This window comes from Bombina bombina, chromosome 6 (genome assembly GCF_027579735.1).
Source record: "Bombina bombina isolate aBomBom1 chromosome 6, aBomBom1.pri, whole genome shotgun sequence".
Classification (NCBI taxonomy): Eukaryota; Metazoa; Chordata; class Amphibia; order Anura; family Bombinatoridae; genus Bombina; species Bombina bombina.
This window is the reverse complement of record NC_069504.1, coordinates 1,010,274,237-1,010,299,955: the sequence shown is the minus strand read 5'-3', so window position 1 is coordinate 1,010,299,955 and position 25,719 is coordinate 1,010,274,237.

Below are 25,719 nucleotides of genomic sequence, written 5' to 3'. Positions count from 1 at the left end.
ATTTTATACACATGTATTCCCCATGAGAAGGGAATACTAGCAGTTTAGGACCTGTTGACAGAAAACACTGAATATAAAGGTCCACCCATAGAGTACTTTGCCATATTATTGCATTTTGAATCACATAAAAATTAAAAGGAAATCTATTTGCAGAAAATGGGGACTGCAATGGGCTCACATGTAGCCCCTAGTTATGCTAATACATTTTTTATTATTATTATTATTATTATTATTATTATACTTTATTTATAAAGTGCCAACATATTCTGCATCACTGTCTATGGGTACAATTCATTTAAATTAAACAATGATATAAAACTTGTAAGAGACAAGACAAAATTTTACAAACACATACAGGAGGGCCCTATTCCCGTGTGAACTTACAATCTAGAAGGGTAGGAGGTTGAGAAACAGGAGGTGAGGACTGCAAGATTGAGAAAGATGTTAATGCAGAAAGAGGGAAATGTTAGTTAAGTGAAATTAATTTATTACTGAGTTGGGTGGTATGCTTCTCTGAACAAAAAAGTCTTCAGGGAGCATTTAAAAGATGAACGATTAGGGTAAAGCCTGACAAGATGAGCGAGAGTGTTCCAGAGTGTAGGTGCTGCACGACAGAAGTCCTGCAGTCTAGCAAGGGAAGAGGTGATAGTCGAAGATGCAAGGAGCAGGTCATTATTGGATCTTAGTGGGCGGGCTGGAGTATACTTGTTGATTAGAGGGGGTAGGTAGTGGGGAGCGGCGTTGGTGAGAGCTTTGTATGTAAGGGTGAGAATTTTGAATTTAATTCTGCTGTGAATGGGGAGCCAATGAATGGACTTGCAGAAAGAGGGAAATGTTAGTTAAGTGAAATTAATTTATTACTGAGTTGGGTGGTATGCTTCTCTGAACAAAAAAGTCTTCAGGGAGCATTTAAAAGATGAACGATTAGGGTAAAGCCTGACAAGATGAGCGAGAGTGTTCCAGAGTGTAGGTGCTGCACGACAGAAGTCCTGCAGTCTAGCAAGGGAAGAGGTGATAGTCGAAGATGCAAGGAGCAGGTCATTATTGGATCTTAGTGGGCGGGCTGGAGTATACTTGTTGATTAGAGGGGGTAGGTAGTGGGGAGCGGCGTTGGTGAGAGCTTTGTATGTAAGGGTGAGAATTTTGAATTTAATTCTGCTGTGAATGGGGAGCCAATGAATGGACTTGCAGAGAGGTGCAGCAGATACAGAGTGACAGGAAAGGTAGATTAGCCTGGCAGAGGCATTTAGGAATGATTGAAGGGGGGAGAGCTGGGAAAGAGGAAGGCAAGTAAGTAGGTTATTGCGGTAGTCAAGTTGGGGAAATAACAAGGGAGTGTATTATTTGCTTTGTGGTGTTTTCGCTCAGAAAAGGGGTGAATCTTTGAAATATAGCATAGGTGGTTGCGGCAGGCTGAAGGAAGTGATTGTATGTGGGGGGCGAAGGATAGATTTGAGTCAAGTGTAACTCTGAGCCAGTGGACTGTGGGCGATGGGGAGGTGGTGATGCTGTCGACAGGGATAGAAAAGTTGGTGTGGAGCTTGAGGGGGATTAGAAGGAGCTCAGTCTTGGACATGTTAATCTTTAGGTGGTGAGAGGCCATTCAGGAAGAAATACAAGATAAGCAGTTGCTGACATGAGAAAGGACAGAGGGAGAGAGAGCGGGGGTGGAGAGGTAGATCTGGGGGTTGTCAGCATAGAGGTGATATTTGAAGTCATAACTGTTGATAAGTTTATCCAGTGAAGGATAAATGGAGAAGAGAAGAGGATCCAGAACAGATCCTTGAGGTACTCCAACAGACAGAGGCACTGGAGATGAGGAGTCGCCAGCAAATGACACAGAAAAAGACCTGTGAGAAAGATAAGAGTGAATCCAACAAGAGCAGTGTCACAGAGGCGTAAAAAGCTGAGGGTCTGTAGGAGGAGGGGGTTGGCACCTGTGTCGAAGGCAGCTGAGAGGTCAAGTAAGATAAGTATGGAGTAGTGGCCATTACTTTTACAAAAAGAAGATTTTTAGTAACCTTGGTAAGGTCTCAGGTGAGTGTTTGGAGCTGAATCCAGATTGCAGGGGGTCAAGCAAGGAGTTGGTGGACAGGAAGTGGGTGAGGCGATTGTAAACTATTTTTTCAAGGAGCTTTGATGTTAGTAGAAGCAGGGATATGGGGCGGTAGCTTTCAGGAGAATTAGGGTCAAGGAAGGGTTATTTGAGTATGGGAGTGACCTTTGCATGTTTGAAAGAAGATGGGAATGAACCGGTAGAGAGAGATAGGTTGAAGATGTGAGTGAGAGCAGGAGTGAGGGTGTAAGACAGGAAGGGTATTAGATGGGAATGGATAGGGTAGGTATTGAGACGTGAGGAAGATAGTAACAAAGAAACATCTTTCTCAGTGGCTGGATGGAAAATGCAGAGGGTGGCAGAGGGAGTAACTGGGCCTGTTGTTGGAAGATTGCAGGTTGGTGTTGGGTTGTTGTTTCGGATAGTATGTGTTTTGTTTGAAAAGCAGTCTGCCGGGGCGTGACCTAGCTGCGGCCATCTTAAGTCACATTTCCTGAGGCTCTGAAATTATCTCATATATTCAACCGATTATAGCCTGAAATTTAAAGCTTATTACTTTTTGAAAGAATTCTTCAGATTACTAAAGCCGAGCTGATCAGGTGCATATGAATATCGTATTCTGGGTGAACCTTCAGCCCAGGTTCAGACTGAGGAGGTATTTGGCAGCAAACTATCAGAAACTTCGCTACCCCCCCCCCCCGAGCATTAGGGTTAATAGGCTCAATATGGCTAACTATCATGGAGAGGAATCCAACACAACACACTCCAAGAGACAGATGGATGGTGACTACATTGAACTGGTCAGGCTGTTGCAATGAGGCAAGGAGGCGAGCCCTTTATCTAACACTGCAGTTCACATTTATCCAACAGAGAGGGAAGAGAAGCTGGAGATTACAGCGGTAGTGAGCAACTTACCCAACAATTATCAAGTTCCAGTAATCTTACACGCAGACACACTGTTGCTAGACCTACAAAGGGAAACAAGTACGTCTAAGCTACCATTGCATTACGATCAACTAGCTGACCTAACACCAGATCATTATACCTGGTTGGTGTGTGGTGACTTGCCCCGGGTGGTTCCTGGGTGGGATGGGGCCGACCCGCTAGGGGACTGCCTGGATGCCTCCTGTCAACTGAAATTTAAATTGGCGGCGAGCTCTGACTGTGTGAGACCCAAGGAAGATATAAGATCAGACGGGTCAGTCCTTGCTCCGGCCCTTGCTGCGTGCCATCTTCCTGACTCACTATGTCTGGTTGCAGAACTTTCTGATCCCTCTACACCATTGCTTTATGCAAGTTTCCCTTCTCTAATGACCCTGATAATTATACTAGTTATGTCTATGCTGTTACATCAACTACAGTCCCAGATTTTTGTCCCAAGTGGTGTAGGATGAGTCTCATATATTTTACAGACTAGTAAGGAATGGTCAACTAACCACATAGTTATTCTATTTTGTTTAAATCTACCTAGCTAGTGATGCTGCTACGTGGGGGGAGATGGGAGGAGGATAAACAAAAAGAAAGAAAGGAATATCTTTTTTCTGTTCCTTATTTGTTACCGGATTGCATAGTATAATCCTCTGCTCTATTATGTTTAATCATCTTTATAGTTCCTATTGTTACCACTTGAAAATGTTTATATATTTGTGCTTAAGCATGCTGCCTATACAAGCTTGTTTATCCACTACATAGCTGATATTGGAGACTCTGCTTTATACTGTTGGCTGTGCTACTAATCTATTTATGCTGGACTCATCCCGCCTTTCTCCCCCCATTGTTAGCCCTTAGGCTTTAATCCATATCCCTTTATAAGTGCCCCCTGTTGTTGGTTAACTCCCTTAATATATGAATATTGTTTGTAGACATAATATTTCCATACATTTCTGCTCTCCAAAAAGCAGTACCAACACCTGATTATACTCTTATGTTGCCTTAACCCCTAAACTATATAATAACTGGCTACTAATGTTGTGACTAGGTGAAAAACTATTTACACTAATCACATGGTTTGAGACAGCTACGTAATAGCTCACAGTATCTTGTGAAAATTCAGGCTTTTGCCTATGTTAACTGGGACTAGAGTTGCCCACTACACAGGTCGGATATACTCGCTCCTACTTGTTCCCAGATTGTGGGGCTATCTTCCTCTGACACTGCTTCCATTGCTGCTCTCACACACGGTGGTCTTCACTTTAGCCACACACCTAGGCCAGATGAGAGACACAGTGGCGGTGTTGGCATCTTACTCTCCCCCTCCTGCTCCTATCAGTACCTATCCCCATTTCCATATCTCTCCTTTTCTTCCTTTGAAGTCCACTGCATTTGCCTGTTCTCCCCTCTCTCTCTCTCAGAGTGGCAGTTATCTATCTCCCCCCTGGACCAACTTCCCAATTCCTTGACAACTTTGCTGCCTGGCTTCCTTACTTTCTCTCTACAAATACACCTGCTCTAATCCTAGGGGACTTCAACATCCCCATTGACAACCCATCTGCCCCTGCTGCCTCTAAACTTCTCTCACTCACTAACTCCTTCGGCCTCTCACAATCCACCCTATTCCCTACCCACCGCGATGGACACTCAATTGATCTGGTATTCTCCTATCTCTGCTCTCTCTCAGATGTTGCATGTCGCCCATTTCCCATCTCAGACCACCATCTGCTCACCTTTAATCCTAATATAGATACTAAACCTACTTCCCCCTCTCGCCCCCGCACCAGTAGAAATCTGCACACTGGGGACGCTCCCCAACTCTCCAATCTTATTCAACTATGCTTCCCCCACACTTCCACGATATCCTGCCCTGACCTTGTTGTGAGATATCTTTATTTCTTCTTCAATATTGTATTAGCCTTATTAGCCTTATTATATCTTAGCACCGATATTATTATATATCTATGGTCCTACAGTTTGATAGACCTGAGCTAAGTATTTATTTGAACACTGAATATTATTCTGGATAGACATTTTTATGATATCCTTTCTTTACTCTGGCTCGGTCTGAAATTCTCATTAAAGAGATAAAGTACTGTGTAATTGTTACATAATTTGTGGTTTATTTTTTGTAGGCATGGCTTTTACTTACAGTGACAGTGATTGGGATTCTGACGTTAAAGACACTTTTAATCTTGATGAAACTGATGATGACTCATTACAAGCAGACAAAAATATTTGCAAAGCTTTTAAGCAACAGAAGCAGGTTCTATATAGACAATTAAGAGTTAAATGGGAAATATCAAGTTTAACCAAGTATCAAACTGCTAATATGGTACCAAGGGGTCTTAGGTTTCTTAAATTACCAGGAACAAATCTACAAGAAACAGAAATACCAGACTTTAGGGAACAGTGGGAAGATATGTTGATGGAATGTTCAAACAAATTAATGACATTGATCTTAAAAGAAGATAATTTAAAACTTGAGAAAATTAATCGGCAATTAGTTGAGACTACAACTACACTGAATAAATGGGAAGATAATAGCGAATTTAAAGAATTAAATGATAAGATGAAGAATGAGATCTTACGTACACAATCTGAAATGAAGATTAAAAAAAAGAAAAAATATGTTAGAGATGATAGATATTATAGACTAAAACAAGTGTATACCTATAATAAGAACAAAAATAATGGTAGTGACTCAGAAGGAGTAAAAAGTGGGAATAAACAAGGAAAGGTCCCTTTAGGACAATTAGAAAAAGACACCCAAAAACTAGACGTAGCAGAGGCAAAAGTAAACAAAAAGAAGAGAACGGCCAATACCAGGAGCTCCAATTACAGTCTGAGGACCAAGAAATAGATGATAGGGGTATAATTAATCTCTCGTCAGTACAATTGACAGATGACCAAATATCTCTATTAAAGAAAGGATTGTCATACTCGCCAACAAATACTTTGGACAAATTTGAAGCAGTAAAGGACTTAAAATTATTTGCTAGAAAACTGGTATGTCACAAACTATTTGCTGGTGAGACTGATTCTTATCTAGACTCTGATAATGTATTAGCTACACTTGAATCATTAGAACATGACAATGTAACTACTGTTACTATCAAGGACCAAAAGACCATTAATAGTGGTCTCAAAGTTAAATCAACATTTATGCCTAATCTTAATAAAGTGCCGGCAATTTCAACCTTTGTCAAACTAGTTGAAGGAGAGATTATGCAACTTAATAATGACCGCATTGTAATGGACAACCTCACTCAGGGAGAAAGAAAAGCTCTCTATGATTTAGGATCAAACAAAAATCTCACCATCAAGTCATCTGACAAAGGTGGAAATTTGGTAATACAAGATACCTCAAAATACAGAGAAGAGTGCTACAGACAGCTAAATGATACAGCACAGTATAAGAAACTCTATGACAATCCTTCAAATATAATTTTATCCAAGTTGAGAACCATTTTGGAATTTGGTTTAATTAATGATATTATTTCTAGAGATGAATTTGACTATTTGTTACCTAAGAATCCTAAGATACCTGCATTCTATACCATTCCGATGGTCCACAAAGAGGGGTGTAAATATCCCCCCGGGGAGACCCATAATAGCGTGCATTGATGGACCTTTGGAGGGTATAGGTGAATATATTGATCACTTCCTCAAACCTTTTGTTAAATATTTGACCACTTATGTGCAGGATACACCAGACTTCTTAAGGAAGATTAGTGGAATTTGTGTTGAGGAGGATACAATATTGGCAGCTATTGATGTTGATTCGTTGTATTCGAGCATACCCCATGCCAAGGGTATGCAGGCTACATGATTTTTCTTGCAGCAAAGGGGTAGCGCTTTTCAGAGACACACAGACTTTATTTGTGATTTACTAGAATTTGCTTTGACAAATAACCTCTTTGTATACGACAATAGGTATTTTCTTCAGATCAGAGGCATGGCTATGGGTGCCAAATTCACGCCCTCATATGCGTGCCTCTATCTGGGTTTCTGGGAAAACATCTATGTCTTGGACTCAGCCACAATGAGTGACCACGTCTCTATGTGGCTTCGCTACATAGATGACGTGTTCCTCTTGTGGAGGGGCACAAAGTTACAATTGATGTCTTATGTTGAATCTCTAAATAATGAGACATTTAATTTGAAATTTACACTGACTTGTGACTCTAATTCTATTAATTTTTTGGATGTGACAGTTACAGCTAATGAAGGTGCCTTGACAACAAAGGTATACCGAAAAATTACTTCCACCAATAGTCTTCTAAGGGCCGACAGCTTTCACCCCAAACATCAAATAAGGGGGATCCCAGTGTCACAGTTCTTTCGGGCTCGAAGGAATTGTACAATAAATGATGACTTTATAAAAGAATCAAAAGAGTTGACAAAACGCTTCAGGGACAGAGGGTACCCTAAAAAAATGATCAGTACAGCATACCAACGTCAGCAAAAACGAACACAAGAAGAGCGTATCTTTGTTGTTTCAGCCAAAAAATCCAATAAAGGACAGCAAGGGCCAATAAGATTTATATCAAGATATAATGAAAGCTGGGAGGATTTGCGGAAAATAATGCGTAGATACTGGCATATCCTCCTGACAGATACTAAACTATATCAAATTTTGACCCCTCAACATTTAATGACTACACGTAGGGCACCTAATCTACGTGACAGCCTGGTCCATAGTCATTTTGTTTGGCCACAGTCTGAAGGTAACTGGCTGGACAGGAGGAGTATGGAGCCAGAGTGTTATCCATGTAAACAACGCAAAGCTTGCAACTACATAGAAAGAATATGTTTTTTCTCTAATGGAACAAGTAAAATTTATAAGATCTGCTCCAAGATAATGTGTAGAACAGAGGGACTGGTATATTTAGCGAAATGTAATTGTCCCCTGTATTACGTGGGTAAAACCACAAGGGCTCTACATGATCGCACACTTGAACACATAAGAGACATTGAACACGATGTCACGACTTCAAGTGTGGTGAGACATTTCACTGAATATCACAATTCCTCCCCAAATTGTTTCAGACTTATAGGTATTGATAAGGTCAATCTGGGTATTCGCGGTGGCAATATAGATAGAATATTGCTACAGCGAGAAAGTAAGTGGATCTTTAATTTGGGAACCCTTACGCCCCATGGCCTGAATGAAGAGAACAACCTAGGTCATTTTCTTTGATTACATATCATTTTGGGCAAAATTAAATGATCTTGAACAAATTATGTTCCTTTGAGATTATTTTTTGCTTAAAATAGCATTTAATTAGAAATCACTGTCACTGTGAGTGAACCAGCTTTGACATATGTAAGTAACTATAAGGTTAAAAGTATTATTAAAATACAGACCAGCATAGTTGTATTTAAGTAATTATTATGTTGCTTAATATAAATTGTTACATATAATCATTTGAAACAGAAAAGGTATTATTGTAAAGGAATGTTTATTAACTTAATTTAGAAAATAGGAACCAATATTCACCGGCTATGTTTCCGGAGACGGCAGCACAGAATATCTCTTTAAAAGAGGACTGCACTAAATCTCTTTATACAATTGCCCGGATGAAGCCAAAGAATTTGTGAAACGTACGTCGGCTTTGACATTTGCTTAGTCTGATCTGAGCAACAGTAAGGAGGATGCTCTGAGTGGCTTACACAGCTTTCCAGCTATTCAGCAGAACCAAGTTCCATTCCGTGATGATTTCCGTTCAAGCAGGAAGAGAGGAAGATGTAGAAGGAGGAATCTGTACTACGACACTAGTTTGTGCCACGGCTTGTGTGTGCTGGGACAAACTGGCCTTCGGCTGTGAAGCGCCTAACATCTCCTTCCAGGATCACCAAGAAACCAATATTTCATAAGCGGTTTGTTGTTTCTCATTTGAGGAATCTCCACAGGAGGATTACAATAATGGGGACAGATCCATATATACCGGTTCATGGTTATCAATCACATTTAAGAGACAGCAATAACGTTGGCCAACGATACGTATATTATTGCTGCATTGTTTTACATGAACATGTTATGATTATCCCTGGTTGTTGTTGTTTTTTCAGACTGTGCTCTCCTTATTTAATAATATTATTTATTTCATTCACTTTTTCTGTTTATATGTGACATAGACAGGTAATAGGTTGAATATACCTGTTAAACACTTTTTCTGCCAGATTATTAGTTATGTTAACTGTGCACAGTAGATAGTTAAGAGAAATTGTGAACTATCATATACTCAGTAAAACTTATTGGACTAAGAGTGCTGTTGTGAGATATCTTTATTTCTTCTTCAATATTGTTTTAGCCTTATTATATCTCAGCACCGATATTATTATATATCTATGGTCCTACAGTTTGATAGACCTGAGCTAAGTATTTATTTGAACACTATAAAGTAAAAGTACCTAGGCTTTCACAGGAGACAATGGCCCAAATGAATCTCACAATTACAAGAGAAGAGATTTTTAATGGAATTACGCATGCTAAACTAAATAAGGTTCCCGGCCCAGATTCGCTCCCCGCCAAGTTATAACAAATATTACAAGAACAAGTCACTCCCATACTACATAAATGATACAACTCATACTACGTAAAAGGCTCAATCTCCTCCAGATACTTTTTGGCATCAAATATTACCCTAATATTGAAAAAAGATAAAAATCCAGAAGATCCCACATTATATAGACCTATATCCCTCCTTAACTTTGATTATAAATTACTTGCTACTATAATCGCTAGGAGACTTGCCCAATATCTCGCAGAAATAATACATGTAGACCAATCAGGTTTTATGCCTGGCCAGAACCCGGTTATAAATATTCGAAAAGCCATGATAGTACTGTATTTTTATTGGAACAGGTTCAAGGCAGATCAACCCAAAAATTCTATTTTTTACCTTTTCTATACACTACATAAATTTGGATTCACAGGCAATGTTAAGCATTTTATTCATTTAATTTACAATAACCCCTTTTCGGCTATTATTATTATTAATGGTGCAGTTTCTGAAACTTTTTTATTATATAGAGGAACCAGACAAGGGTGTCCACTCTCCCAACTTCTATTTAATATTGCGTTGCAACCCCTGGCAATTCTATTGTGACTACATTTGGAGGGCATACGTATAGGTAATCAGAATATCATTCTTTCACTCTATGCAGATGACCTGCTTCTTTTTTTAGGTAACGTGGAATCAGACTTAGAAGTGTTCCCTCATTTATACTGTGACCCTGTCTTCTTGCGTTATCATACATGTATAAAATATGAAACAAGAGGGAAAGAAGAGAAAAGAAGCCAATTATTATTATTTATCTAGGAGGAACACACCTATGTTCCAATTAATTCTATAAAAATCTTGCTCTTCATTAAAGTTAACATATGGTTACATAAGGGGAAAAAGAGGTTGTTTATAGAGGACCTATGAGAGACCTCCTTGCACTCAGAATACTTTCCACTGTTATATCTGTCCTGCTTATGTATGAGGTCCAAGAGTGATTTCCTGAGTACCACAGAAGGATTACATTTTGACTGGCATACAACTGATTTCTTGTATACTTGACTTTTCTTTTCTTCCTGTACACTCTGTGCACTGGAATTTGCTTGAATACTGTAAAAGCATAGTATTTGCTTGTTTTTGTTTAGAAACCTTAAAAATAAAATGAGGATACTATAGTCATTTAGCACCCATTTGAAAGTACGTTTAGTCATATACGGAAAAGTCTAATCTAAAACATTCTACAAGTTTACTCAATATCTCTTGCTGATACACTTCAATATTACTATTTTAATATGTAATATGTTAATTATGTTAAATATGTGAACTGATGTGTATGACATTTACTTGTTTTGCATTCTATTTCTGGTAATTTATAAATTGTATCCTCAACACATACCTGTCTCTATCATGTTTCTTGTAGACACAATAGGGTATAAATGAGGGAACACTTTGTAAATATAATGAAATATGATAAATGTGTGTGAGAGTATACCAGATAGCCTTTTTCCAAAATTAACCCACATGCACTCTATCTTTCTAGACAGGATAGATGGCAATTAGAAACACAAGATGCAAAGTCTGCAGTATGTTCTTGTCACCACTAAATGGCCCATCTCAGAACAAACCGGGGGAGGTGGTTAGTGAGTATGAAGGTATATAAGTTTAGATATGTTTGTTGTAATGTGACCTTGACAAAGGCCTTAGTTTTATAGTTCAGCTTAGTGTGCTTTGTGCCTGTACATTTTTTAAATCTTCTTTAGGAGGAGGTAAGCTACCATTCCTTAAGAGCTTTTTTATGGGTTATAGTGCTTTTATTGTGTTGAATTGTCAAATGCTATATGATTCTGTCCCTAAATCTACTCTAGAAGCGGAGTCTGCTGAACACCTTGCTGCCCTAATTACGTGTGTATGTTGTAAAAAAAAAAACTGATGTTTTTAATCCAGTTTATTACTCATGTTTGCTAATGTTATTGCAATCAGCCCAACATAATGTTACTTCTTTGGGTATTACTGATCCTTCTGTTTGCTCATTACAGGAGAATGCTACTGTTCCACCCAGTGTGAAAAATATAATTAAAGCTGCTTTTTCTGAAACATTGGCTACTCTCCCGCCTTCAAATAAGTGTAAAAGGTCAGTCCAGATTTAACCTTCTACTAGTACTGTGTCAGTGTCCCCTGAAGTCAGGGATACTGTTATGTCTTCAGAAGGTGAGGCTTCCTCTGGTGATGAGTCTGCCTCTGATGTTGAATCTGATACTTCCTCTTTTTTGTTTAAAATTGATCATATTCTCTTTAAAAAGAGGTTTTAATTACTGTAGAAGTTAAGGATTCTAAGGTTTCTGATGGTAAGACTTGTAATCATTTAAATTCAGGGTTTAAAACTGTTGCTAAACTTCTTGATTTTGTTTCTGTCCCTGATGCTATCTCTGATATGGTTTCTAGGGAATGGCTTAAACCAGGTAATTATTTTAATCCCTCTGCATGATATAAAAAGTTATATCCCTTACAATTTTGAATTATGGGAAACTGTTCCCAAGGTTGATTGGGCTATTTCCACACTAAACGTACTATTTCTTTGGAAGACAGTACTTATTTTAAAAATCCTTTGGATAGAAAATTAGAGTAATTCCATAGAAGGGCCTTTTTACAAGCAGGGTATTTGCTGCGGCTGTGGCTGCTGCTTAATCTTACTGGTTATCTAGTCTTTCAGAACAGTGTTCTAATGACTCTGCTTGTGAGAGTCTTTTGGGTTTGCTCAAAGATGCCAATTCTTTTATCTGTGATGCTGTATTAGATATTATGAAGATTAATATCAAAAGCATGTCCTTGGAAGTCCTTTCTAGAAAAGCCTTGGGGCTTAAATCCTGGTCTGCTGACATGCTGTCAAAATCAAGATTATTGTATTTCTTTTTAGGGAAAGAAACTTTATGGTTTTGATTTAGAGTCTTTATCTACTGTGACTGCTGTCTCCAAGGATATTTCTGGATCCCAGTACAAGTCAGTCTCTGTCTTGGTGGCTGGATCATCAGTTCATTATTCAGGGAGCTTATTTAGCTTTTTAAGGTTACACAAAAAATGGGGGGAGCAGAGTTATGTTTAACAGGTAATTCAATTATATTACTTCCCTATCATAGGGTATAAGTTATATTCTCACAGTATTTGTGGTAATAAGAATTAAACCTGTCGTAGATGCCCAAACTGAGAACAGATAACAACTAGGAAACTAATTGTTAACAAGTATACAACTTAGTAAAAAGAGAAGGACTCTGCGAAAAGAATTATTTTCAAACTCTGCAAAACTGATATAGGTTACAAAGGATATTATTCCATACCATTCATACTATTAATCTTTATTAAAATAACTAGGAATAATCATTCATACATAAGCTTAGGCTAAGTTAAAAACACTTGAACCAGGAGGCAATAGTTGCATGTCTGTTAAAGTAATATGATAATATAGACAGCCAGCAAAGTGATTTTAAAGTAAACTAAGCCCTTACAATCCGAGGGCTGATTTAAGATTACTCTTTATATTTTATATAGCTGCTGGGCTGAAAATAACATAAGCAATGGGTAACAGAAACTGATTTTACATAACCCTGGTAAGCAGATTAAAATGGAACAAGGAGAGACAAAGCTACTTCTTGGGACCCCTGATGCGCGTTTCACAAAGAACGCTTCCTCAGAGGGGGTGCGGGCTGCTGCTCATGTAAGTTATTTAAGGCTTGGTAAATACCACCTCAGAACGTGATAGGAGCCAGGCGGTATATTTCTGCCATGTAATTGGTTCTAAGGTATGTCAATCAACGACATAACCAGGTGTTGGAAGGTATTAGGCTTGACTCATGATGTCATTATGGGCGTGAAATGTAGGGCGGGATTATGTGAATCGGTCAGCGAATCAAAACGGATTAAAAACCTGGTTATGTCGTTGATTGACATACCTTAGAACCAATTACATGTTAGCAATATACCGCTTGGCTCCTATCACGTTCTGAGGTGGGATTTACCCAGCCTTAAATAACTTATACGAGCAGCGGCCCGCACCCCCTCTGAGAAAGCGTTCTTTGTGAAACGCGCATCAGGGGTCCCAAGGAGTAGCTTTGCCTTTCCTTGTTCCTTTTTAATCTGCTTACCAGGGTTATGTAAAAGCAGTTTCTGTTACCCATTGCTTATGTTATTTTCAGCCCAGCAGCTATATAAAATATAATGAGTAATCTTAAATCAGCCTCGGATTGTAAGGGCTTAGTTTACTTTAAAATCACTTTGCTGGCTGACTATATTATCATATTACTTTAACAGACATGCAACTATTGCCTCCTGGTTCAACTGTTTTTAACTTAGCCTAAGCTTATGTATGAATGATTATTCCTAGTTATTTCAATAAAGATTAATAGTATGAATTGTATGAAGTAATATCCTTTGTAACCTATATCAGTTTTTCTAACTCCACACCTGCCACTTTTAACCCCTAAAAACTGCCAAGTGCAGTAGTTTTTTTTATTTTGGGGGCATTTAGGACACATTAAATTTGTTTTTATTTATGAGACCCTACACTACCCCACTAAAGAAGCTGATTACATCTTCCAAGTTGCAGGAAGTGGTCATCAGAGTGAACATTCTTACACATATCCCAGGCACTGTCCTACTATTATGCAGAAAAGTGTGAAAAAAAAATCAGGATTGTGCAGTGCTCCATAAAAAAAAATACGCCTAGATTACAAGTTTTGCGGTAACAGGGGTGCGTTGCTAACAAGCCTTTTTTTTTTAACTTTACCTTAAGACAACTCTGGTATTACAGGTATTTTTCAACCCGGCGTTAGGCGCAAAAAGGTGAGCGTAGAGCAAAATTTAACTCCACATATCACCTCAATACCAGCGTTGCTTACGGTAGCGATAAGCTGGCTAAACGTGCTCATGCACGATTTCCCCATAGGAAACAATGGGGCTGAGCCGGCTGAAAAAAAACCTAACACCTGCAAAAAAGCAGCGTCCAGCTTCTAATGCAGCCCTATTGATTCCTATGGGGAAATGAATTTTATGTCTACACCTAACACCCTAACATGAACCCCGAGTCTAAACACTGCTAATCTTACACTTATTAACCCCTAATCTGCTGTCCCTGAAACCGCCGCCACCTACATTATCCCTATGAACCCCTAATCTGCTGCCCCCAACATCACCGAACCCTGCATTATATTTCTTGACCCCTAATCTGCCCCCCCCACGTTGCCGCAACCTAACTACATTTATTAACCCCTAATCTGCTGCCGCCAACATCACCGCCACTATAATAAAGTTATTAACCCCTAATCCTAAATCTAACCCTAATTTAAATATCATTTAAAATAATCTAAATAAAATAATTACAATTAAAAAAATTATTCCTATTTAAAACTAAATACTTACCTATAAACTAAACCCTAAGATAGCTACAATATAACTAATAGTTACATTGTATCTATCTTAGGGTTTATTTCTATTTTACAGGCAAGTTTGTATTTATTTTAACTAGGTAGACTAGTTACTAAATATTTATTAACTATTTAATAACTACCTAGTTAAAATAAAGACAAATTTACCTGTAAAATAAAACCTAACCTAAGTTACAATTACACCTAACACTACACTATCATTAAATAAATTACCTAAACTACCTACAATTAACTACAATTAAATTAAATAAACTATAGCACGAAACCCCCCCCACTAAATTACAGAAAATAAAAAAATAATTACAAATTTTTAAAACTAATTACATCTACTCTAATCCCCCTAATAAAATAAAAAAGCCCCCCAAAATAATAAAATTCCCTACCCTATACTAAATTACAAATAGCCCTTAAAAGGCCCTTTTGCGAGGCATTGCCCCAAAGTAATCAGCTCTTTTACCTGTAAAAAAAAAGACAATACCCCCCCAACATTACAACCCACCACCCACACACCCAACCCTACTCTAAAACCCACCCAATACCCCCTTAATAAAACCTAACACTAACCCCTTGAAGATCACCCTACCTTGAGCTGTCTTCACCCAGCCGGGCACAAGTGGACCTCCAGAGGGGCAGAAGTCTTTATCCGATCCGGGCAGAAGAGGTCCTCCAAGTGGCAGAAGTCTTCAGCCAGACAGCATCTTCTACCTTCATCCATCCGGAGCGGAGCGGGTCCATCTTCAATCCAGCCGACACAGAGCCATCCTCTTCAAACGATGTCCAAGCGAAGAATGAAGGTTCCTTTAAATGACGTCATCCAAGATGGCGTCCCTTCAATTCCGATTGGCTGATAGGATTCTATCAGCCAATCAGAATTAAGGTAGGAAAAATCCTATTGGCTGATCCAATCAGCCAATAGGATTGAGCTCGCATTCTATTGGCTGTTCCAATCAGCCAATAGAATGCAAGCTCAATCCTTTTGACATCGCCGACACCTGCATTATATTATTAAACCCTAATCTGCCGCTCCGGACACCGCCGCCACCTACATTATAGTTATGAACCCCTAATCTGCTGCCCCCAACATCGCCGAACCCTACATTATATTTATTAACCCCTAATCTGCCGCCCCCAATGTCGCCGCCACCTATCTACATTTATTAACCACTAATCTGCCGTCCCCAACGTCGCTGACACTATACTAAAGTTATTAACCCCTAAATCTAAGTCTAAACCTAACCCCCCTAACTTAAATATAATTTAAATAAATATAAATAAATATTATTATTATTCACTTAATTATTCCAATTTAAAACTAAATACTTACCTATAAAATAAACCCTAAGCTAGCTACAATATAACTAATAGTTACATTGTATGTAGCTTAGGGTTTATTTTTATTTTACAGGCAACTTTGTATTTATTTTAACTTCAATCTTATTGGCTGGTTGCATCAGCCAATAGTATTTTTTCTACCTTAATTCCGATTGGCTGATAGAATTCTATCAGCCAATCGGAATTCAAGGGTCGCCATCTTGGATGACGTAATTTAAAGGAACATTCATTCTGTTTGAAGACGTCGCCAGAAGAGGATGCTCCGCCTCAGATGTCTTGAAGATGGACCCGATCCGGATGGATGAAGATAGAAGATGCTGTCTGGATGAAAACTTCTGCCCGTCTGGAGGACTTCTTCTGGCAGGCTTCGATGAAGACTTCTGCCCGTCTGGAGGACCACTTCGTCCGGCTTCGTTGAGGACTTCGGCTCGGCTGGGGGAAGACTTCTCAAGGTAGGGTGATCTTCAAGGGGTTAGTGTTAGGTTTTATTAAGGGGGTATTGGGTGTGTTTTAGAGTAGGGTTGGGTGTGTGGGTGGTGGGTTTTAATGTTGGGGGGTATTGTATTTTTTTTTACAGGTAATAGAGCTGATTACTTTGGGGCAATGCCCTGCAAAAGGCCCTTTTAAGGGCTATTTGTAATTTAGTATAGGGTAGGGCTTTTTATTATTTTGGGGGGCTTTTTTATTTTATTAGGGGGATTAGATTAGGTGTAATTAGTTTAAAAAACTTGTAATTAATGTATTATTTTCTGTAATTTAGTGGGTTTTTTTTCGTATTTGATATTTTTTTTCAATTGTATTTAATTGTAGTTAGTTTAGGTAATTAATTTAATTATAGTGTAGTGTTAGGTGCAATTGTAACTTAGGTTAGGATTTATTTTACAGGTAAATTTGAGTTTATTTTAACTAGGTAGCTATTAAATAGTTAATAACTATTTAATAACTATTGTACCTAGTTAAAATAAATACAAAGTTGCCTGTAAAATAAAAATAAACCCTAAGGTAGCTACAATGTAACTATTAGTTATATTGTAGCTATCTTAGGGTTTATTTTATAGGTAAGTATTTAGTTTTAAATAGGAATAATTTAGTTAATTGTAGTTATTTTATTTAGATTTATTTAAATTATATTTAAGTTAGGGGGTGTTAGGGTTAGGGTTAGACTTAGATTTAGGGGTTAATAAATTTAATATAGTGGCAGTGACGTTGTGGGCAGCAGATTAAGGGTTAATAAATGTAGGTAGGTGTCGGCGATGTTAGGGACGGCAGATCAGGGGTTAATAAAATTTAACTAGTGTTTGCGATGCGGGAGGGTGGCGGTTTAGGGGTTAATTAATATTTTATAGTGGCGGCAATGCCCGGTTCGGCAGATTAGGGGTTAATTTTTTTAATTGTTTGTAATGTGGGGGGGCCCTCGGTTTAGGGGTTAATAGGTAGTTTATGGGTGTTAGTGTACTTTTTAGCACTTTAGTTAAGGGTTTTATGTTACGGCGTTAGCCCATAAAACTCTTAACTACTGACTTTTAAATGCGGTACCGGTCTTGACAGGAGAGGCTGTACCACTCACTTTTTTGCAGACTCGTAATACCGGCGTTATGCAAGTCCCATAGAAAATATAGGATACGCAATTTACGTAAGTGGATTTGCGGTATTAACAGCCAAAAAAGTGAGCAGTGAGCCTGTCATTTCAAGACTCGTAATACCAGCGTTAGGAAAAAAGCAGCGTTAGGTCCTCTTAACGCTGCTTTTTAACCCTAACGCAAGACTCGTAATCTAGGTGCTAGATAGGGTAGACAGACAGACCATTTGTGTAAATTTACACAATGTAATTTTAGCACTTGTGGCTAGCATTTGCCTATAATGTCCCTTTAAAGCCCTGCCACGGTTGGGGTTAATTGCCTTTATCTTGAACAAACTGAAAAACAATGTTGTTCAAGAAACTGTTTTCATTTACCAGGTCTTGTATAATGGGAATGTTAAACTTGGCTTGAAAATTAAACATGTAGTTTTGATAAGGTAAGATTACATCAGAGTCATCCAAAGTTCTATTTAACCTCAAAATTAGGTGCATATGAAATGTTGGTTATAAATTAAATTGGGTTGGGTTGCAATACATATATATATTTTTCATATAACAAGTTTATATGACTTTACAGAATATGTTATCTGTTACATTTTTGTTGTTTCAGCTGTGCTAGTTATGCACAGAAATTCTCACGGTTAAATTACGTACAGTAATGCAGATATATGTTCCTGTGGTATGTAATGCATTTACTGTTAGTCATTTATGTGGTTATTAAAGTTGAGTGTCAAAGTGTATTCTTTTGTATTTTTCATCATTGAATGAGGTTGAAATAAAAAGTCTCAATCAGAAAAAAAAATAATATTTTAATGGATACTGAAATTACTTAATACGGAGCCCCAGAGATGTCATACAAGATTTTTTTTATAAAGCGTGCGCACATTTTGCTAAAAATCGAGAGCACATTTTACTAAATCGTGAGCACATTTTACTAAATCGTGAGCACATTTTGCTATATCGTGAGCACATTTTGCCAATGACCATAGCGAAAGTACAAGTACGCTGCTGCCCGACATCCCATTGATTCCTATGGGAGATGTCTACACCTAACACCCTAACATGTACCTCAAGTCTAAACACCCCTAATCTGCCCCCCTACACCGCCGCAACTAAATAAAGTTATTACCTCCTAAACTGCCGCTCCCGGAGCCCACCGCAAGCTACTCTATACATATTAACCCCTAAACCGCCGCTCCCGGAGCCCACCGACACTATAATAAATATGTTAACCCCTAAACCGCCGCTCCCGGAGCCCACCGCCACCTACATTATACCTAGTATCCCCTATCCTGCCCCCCCTATACCGCCGCCCTCTATAATAAAGTTATCAACCCCTATCCTACCGATCCCGCACCTCGCCGCAACTAAATAAATAGTTTAACCCCTAAACCGCCGCTCCCTGACCCTGCCGCAACCTATATAAAATTTATTAACCCCTAATCTGCCCCCCTACACCGTCGCTACCTATAATACATTTATTAACCCCTATCCTGCCCCCCCTACACCGCCGCCACTAAAATAAATTTATTAACCCCTAAACCTAAGTATAACACTAACCCTAACACCCCCCTAATTTAAATATTAATTAAATAAATCTAAATAATATTTCTGTTATGAACTAAATTAATCATATTTAAAACTAAATACTTACCTTTAAAATAAACCCTAATATAGCTACATTATAAATAATAATTATATTGTAGCTATCTTAGGATTTATTTTTATTTTAAAGGCAACTTTCAATTTATTTTAACTAGGTACAATAGCTCAGATTGAGCTCGCATTCTATTGGCTGATCGGAACAGCCAATAGAATGCAAGCTCAATCTGATTGGCTGATTGGATCAGCCAATCGGATTGAACTTGAATCTGATTAGCTGATTCAATCAGCCAATCAGATTTTTCCTACCTTAATTCCGATTGGCTGATAGAATCCTATCAGCTAATCGGAATTGAAGGGACGCCATCTTGGATGATGTCCCTTAAAGGTGCCTTCATTCGTCTGTAGTCCGTCGGTAAAGAAGGATGTTCCGCGTCGGCGGGCTGAAGATTGAATACCCCGCTTGGAAGATGACATCGCACGGATGGAAGACTTCTTCAGCGCCGCTTGGAGGATCACTTCATCGGATGGAAGATTTCTTCAGCGCCCCTTGGAGGATAACTTCTGCCGCTCCGGGTCTCCTCTTCGGTTCCATCGCTGCTCGGCTGAGTGAAGGCGACTAAAGGCAGGATGATCTTCAGGGTATTAGTGTTAGGTTATTTTAAGGGGGGTTTGGGTTAGATTAGGGGTATGTGGGTGGTGGGGTTTTTTTTTTTTTTAATATGTTTTTTTTTTTTATTATAACAATTTTTATTGAGGGAATACATGATACAATTGACATGTTTTATAAAAAATGAGCAATACATTGACAAGGTGGTATTTCAAAAACATGCTTGTAACTCCTGAATAGTAGTCCTCATTTTTCATCCCCTTGAATATCAGTGCAGACCACTCATGGGTCTTCCCTATTGTGATACAAACATAAGGATAGGGGTTGTATGATAATGATACAGATAAATAAAAATGAAAGTGATAACTAAAGGAGGGGGGGAATTTTTGGGGTTTAAATATATACATCAAGCGGCAAATGCAACAAATATATTTTTTGATGTTCTTAACGTGGGGTACCAACATATATGTCCAAAAATGAAATATGTTTGTTAACCTACATAAACAAAACAATGATAAAGAGAGCCAGACAAAAACACCTCATAAGCAGTCATACAATAAATTCATCAGATATGTGTCATAGTTGTCTCATTGTAGAGTATCATCGAATATGCCCAAGAATGCAATATGTATGACAAGTTATAACCGGGATGTGATAAGAGCTTGGTATTATGGAAGGATCAGAGAAGGGGAAAAGCACAGGGTCCTGTTATTCCAATTAAAACATTAACTCTGCTCCTCATCCAATACTGATCTTGCATCCTCCCTAATTAGCTCCAAAACTAGATAGCGAACAAATAATATATTCTGCTTGATGAGTCCTAGTTTAAGTGAATATACAATCTTAATGCAGGATAGGCTTGAGGATGAATTAATCTAATTATAGCATTGAAACTATGATGGCAAGAAACATCTTCAGGGCGTTTACTCTAATCAGCCTTCTCCTTCATCTATCTATATAACAGGTCAATCCCTGGGTACAGCGTTTAGGTTTGGGTATATGGGTTCTTTATCTACCCCTGCTCCCTGTATATTAAAGCAAGGTGATCTCCCAGACTGAGCAGGTTCTTATGTCGTTAGTACTGTGTGTCATGTATGGCTCAAATAATCACTATACACACATTACCAACCGGCTAATACGGTAAAACTAAAAACAGTATAAATCATCTTATAAATTAAAGGATAAGTCCTGAACCTAGTGACATACTTTTAAACACCCCAACTCCAAATCATTCTGCTTGGCAATAGCCAGAAACAGCGACTAAGCTGGACAGGAGGATCGTATCTATATGCTATATAACAGGTCATTCCCCAGGTAAAGCGTATGGGTTTGGGTATGTGGGCTCTTTATCTACCCCTGCTCCCTGTATGTTAAAGCAAGGTGATCTCCCAGACTGAGCAGGTTCTTATGTCGTTAGTACTATGTGTCATGTAAGGCTCAAGTAATCATTATACAAACATTATCAACCGGCTAATAAGGTAAAACTAAAAACAGTATAGATCCTCTTATAAATTAAAGGATAAGTCCTGAACCTAGCAACATACTTTTAAACACTTTAACACAAAATTATTCTGCTTGGTAATAGCCAGAAACAGAGATTGAGCTGGATAGGAGGATCGTACTTATATGCTATCAGCCCCCTGTATCAAGCTGGCCATAGTAGGCAATGGTGGTGTGGGTGTCCATGCGGCAACCTCCGGGCCAATTCAACTGAGTCATGGAGACAACAAACCCAGTGGCGTTTCTTGTAGCAAATAGAGCAGGTACCTCTATCGCAATGTTTAATGTCCCCAGGGAAAGAGTCGGCTTGTAGCCGCGGTCCTTTAATTGCAATGGAATGTCTCTGGCTGTGTGATGGGTTCCGCACAGTAATCCTGTCCTGGTTGCTCTCAGTAATTTCTCCTCTCCGGTGCAGCCCAGTCCAATATCTTTAAGCTGGGACCGCAATGCTGTACCCTCCACTACTATCTTTTGTGTTGCGGCTCCAGCGGGTGAACCCAGAGGGCCCAAGGGTCCTGTACTCACCAGGGGTGATTCCAGGGGTACTTTCGCTTGGCAAGGCTTTTCATCGAGTTGCGCTTTATTATGCCAGCCTGGAATAGGGATCGGCCACAGTATGCGCTGTGTGGCACCCCTGCGATCTCCTGTAGATAGAGCTGTTTCCGATGCGTTCGCCGCTTCAGGCAGCTTCTGTGTAGCCGGAGGTAGTTCAATAGCAGTAGTCTGTCCCATCCGATTATCTTCCTGAGAGGAATCAGCATAAGGTCTTGAGCTCTCCTGTCCTGTTGCTATGCGCTGCGATAGAAATTCAAATGGAGCTCTCGCCATCAGCTGTAGCATGCGATCAGTAAATCTTGCCAAGAGAGCCTCGTGGCGTAGCTGGCTGTTCTCGTCCGCCATATTGGATAACCTTTGTTTGCTGCTCTTAATGTCTAAACAAGGTGGTACTTTTTCCCCGTCGTTAGCAGAACAGAGCTTCAGCCCTCCGGTCTTATAGAGCTGGGTGAGTGTGAAGAAATGGTAAGCCAGAATATTCCAGCAGCACCAATGACCCGTTTCTTCCCGGGGGGGGGGTGGTTACCTATCAGTGGGCCGCTGCCCTAGGCCGTAAAATTTCCGAGCTGAGTCTCCAAAGTCAAGTATACGGCAAGAAGGGTATTTATAAAGCCACCGCTACCAGAGTTGTGGTATTTGTGTGATATTTGGTCGTTTTCCTGCCGTTTAGACACGTTAATCAGCGGATTAGTGTCAATTCTGCTGGAGCCTACAGATATTGCGTCTTTTCCAAGACACTGCACGGACACGCCCCCCGTGCTGATATCGTGGGTGGTGGGTTTTAATGTTGGGGGGGGTTGTATTTTTCTTTTACAGGCAAAAGAGCTGAATTCTTTGGGGCATGCCCCCACAAAAGGCCCTTTTAAGGGCTGGTAAGGTAAAAGAGCTTTGAACTTTTTAAATTTAGAATAGGGTAGGGCATTTTTTTATTTTGGGGGGCTTTGTTATTTTATTAGGGGGCTTAGATTAGGTGTAAGTAGCTTAAAATTGTTGTAATATTTTTAAAATGTTTGTAACTTATTTTTTATATTTTTTGTAACTTAGCTTTTTTTTTGTACTTTAGTTAGTTTATGTAATTGTATTTAATTGTAGTTATTTGTAGTTAATTTATTTAATTCATTTAATGATAGTGTAGTGTTAGGTTTAATTGTAACTTAGGTTAGGATTTATTTTACAGGTAATTTTGTATTTCTTTTAGCTAGGTAGTTATTAAATAGTTAATAACTATTTAATAACTATTCTAACTAGCTAAAATAAATACAAAGTTACCTGTAAAATAAATTAATTAATTAATGACATTGCAGCTATCTTAGGGTTTATTTTACAGGTAAGTATTTAGTTTTAAATAGGAATAATTTATTAAAGTATAGTGTAGTGTTAGGTGTAATTGTAACTTAGGTTAGTTTTTATTTTACAGGTTAATTTCTCTTTATTTTAGCTAGGTAAGCTATTTAATAGTTAATAACTATGTAATAGCTATTGTACCTAGTTAAAATAAATTGAAAGTTACCTGTAAAATAAAAATAAATCCTAAGATAGCTACAATATAATTATTATTTATATTGTAGCTATATTAGGGTTTATTTTAAAGATAAGTATTTAGTTTTAATTAGGATTAATTTAGTTCATAATAGAAATATTATTTAGATTTATTTAATTAATATTTAAGTTAGGGGGTGTTAGGGTTAGTGTTAGACTTAGGTTTAGGGGTTAATAATTTTATTACAGTGGCGGTGGTGTAGTGGGGGGCAGGATAGGGGTTAATAAATTTATTATAGGTGGCGACGGTGTAGGGGGGGCAGGATAGGGGTTAATAAATTTAATATAGGTTGCGGCGGGGTCAGGGAGCGGCGGTTTAGGGGTTAAACTATTTATTTAGTTGCAGCGAGGTGCGGGATCAGCAGAATAGGGGTTAATAACTTTATTATAGAGGGCGACGGTATGGGGGGGCAGGATAGGGGTTACTAGGTATAATGTAGGTGGCAGCGGTGTCCGGGAGCGGCGGTTTAGGGGTTAATACATTTATAAGAGTTGCAGCAGTGTCTAGGAGCGGCGGTTTAGGGGTTAATACATTTATAAGAGTTGCGACAGTGTCTAGGAGCGGCGGTTTAGGGGTTAGTAACTTTATTTAGTTGCAGGGGGCTCCGGGGGCGCCGGTATAGGGGGTAGAACAGTGTAGTTTAGTGTGGGTGCTTAGTGACAGGCTAGCAAGAAAGCTGTAAAAAAGCCAAAGAGCAGCGAGATCGGATGAGTGATAACTCTCACAGTCCGCTGCTCATCGCCCCGTACTTGGTGCACGGCTTTTTGACAGCTGTTTTGATAACTTAGGCGAATTTTTGCAGGTCCGCAGCGGCGATGTGAGGCGAGCTTAGGCGGGCGTATTGGGCCGGCGAAGGCAGGAAAAGTAGACACGTTGATAACTACCCCCCAAAGTGTCTGCACCCAGCACCTTTCACTGGGTGTTCCAGCTAACTTCCTCAACAGTGCTAAATTTAGAGCTTCTAAGTAAGTTTTTAAAAGGTTTTATACTGGATTTTTAGATCTGTGCATATTCTTCTTTATAGTAGTGTCTATTACATGCAGTTATATGAAAATTGGTGTATACTGTCCCTTTAAGCATGAATTCTCCCCCTTACAGATCAACCTGCTCCTCCCCTAGCTAGTCATGTTTTGATGACCTATCTACAGGAGGAAGAGCTCCCGCTTACCAGCTACTAGTACTTTGAGTTAATTTCAGTGTGTCAGTAGAGATTGGAAGTCTGATTCATCTTGATGAATCAGTTCATTTCGGACGGTTTGTTTAACTGAACCAGTTCATGAATCAATTAATCACCAGTTCACTTGTTTGACACGTGATGCATAAGGTACGAACCACAGATTCTCCTATTATGGATGCTCCACCAATCTGATTCCTGACTCCTGAATCACTGTCCGACTCGTCCTGACACACAATGCAGCGTTACATCTATTTCTTACCCATATCATATGGATAACCAGTCTTTTGTTGTATATGAAAACCAAGGCAAATACATACAACATGGTGCATACAACAGAGTATGCTGCATATATTGTGTGGGTTCCAACACAGTGCATAGAACAAGTATTCTGCGTTTCTTACAGTTGTATTTGCCTAATAGTTGCATATCTTACAAAAGACTGGTTATCCATGATCATACGCAGGGAAGTGATACCCACTTTATTTACCTAATCGGTAGTATAATAAATTTACATTATCACAATAACTATTATCCCAGAGCTCCACGACAATATTTGAGAACCCTACATACCAAAGGGTGTTTACCTACAGAAATGTTATTAATCAAATTATGTCTGGCGGAAATGGCTGAGCGATGAACATTGATAGTTCTATAAGCTAAACCTGAATCAAAAAGATTAGATAATTAATTAATAATATCAGTTAAATCTGAAGAAAAGGGATCCAGGTTCCTCTGCAAGCACCAGCTAGTCCATTTAGACCAAGCGGCAAAGTAGCATCTATGAGTACCTGGGGCCCAAGACTCTTGAATGAGAGATCTTGTTCCATCCGAAAGGCCTCGGAGAGTCCAGGGTCCCCTGAGATCGTCCATGCCACCAGGAGAAGAGACCCTTGC